This window comes from Atta colombica, unplaced genomic scaffold (genome assembly GCF_001594045.1).
Source record: "Atta colombica isolate Treedump-2 unplaced genomic scaffold, Acol1.0 scaffold3, whole genome shotgun sequence".
Classification (NCBI taxonomy): domain Eukaryota; kingdom Metazoa; phylum Arthropoda; class Insecta; order Hymenoptera; family Formicidae; genus Atta; species Atta colombica.
The window spans coordinates 804,332-805,558 of NW_017259403.1; positions in this window are offsets into that span (position 1 = coordinate 804,332).

Consider the following 1,227-nt stretch of genomic DNA (forward strand, 5'->3'; position numbering starts at 1 on the left):
GTTTTTTTCCGAAATTCGAGGCTTTATTATAAAAAACTGGTTATACATTTATGATTCAAAGTATTGTCCATCGCTGGCCACTACTTTCTCCCATCTTTCGGGTAGCGTACGAATCCCGCGTCGAAAAAACTGGTCATCTTTTGAAGCTATCCACGAATCGATCCAATTTTTTACTTCTTCATAAGACCGGAAGTGCTGGTCAGTCAGACCGTGGCCATTGATCGAAACAAGTGATAATCAGAGGGAGCAACATCTGGAGAATATGGCGGGTGGGGTAGGACTTCCCATTTCAACATTTCCAAGTATGTCTTGACCACTTTCGCAACATGGGGTCGAGCATTGTCATGCTACAAAATTACTTTATCGTGTCTCTCGTTATATTGCGGCCGTTTGTCTTTCAATGCTCGGCTCAAACGCATCAATTGCGTTCGATACCATTTCTGGAACTCTATTGTCGGTATAGCCATCAGAGCAGTCTTCGATTTTTCCATTACCTCCTTTCGGCTGTTAAAACGCGTTCCCCGTAATGGTTTTTTGACTCGAACAGAAAAAAATCAGTTTCCTAACATTTCCAAAGTTTTCACACCATTGAATCCATTTTTAACGCAAAATTTAATACAAACTCGTTGTTGCAAATTCAACTCCATTTTTAAAAATCTGTAAAAAATCATAAATACGTGCAGAGGTAGATGTACTCAAGACAGCGTAACTTTTACAAATGTCAAGCTATGGTGATAAAATTTGGTGGGAATGTCAATGATAGATGTGGCAACTTAACCAAAAAAAAAAACAGAACTCAAATCAGCTGATTCAGAGCATCACCTGGTGATAATTCCGGGAACTTTTTGATCAAATGGTATATATATATATGTGTGGGAAAAAGTTCATGGCGTTTTTTTAATGCCATCTAATGAGAAAATGTAGGCGCAATGCAGCGAAACACATAGAACTGCCATGCCAGGCTGTGCTAGGCAACGAAGCGCTATTTCCCTCTCCCTGCGCGCCGCCGTCGCCGCCGCTCAAGGGCCGTCCTACGAATTCGCGCGGCGCGGCTTAATATTGGCTTAGACATTTCCTTTTCTAATTCGAAAACTATAGCGAGTATTTCAAAATAGTATAAGAATTTTTTGTTTCCTTTGATCTCCACTCCCAATGTGGTTCGGACCCATCTTATGAGACACCCTGTATGTATATATATAGTTAAAATTAGAAAAGATAAACAAAACT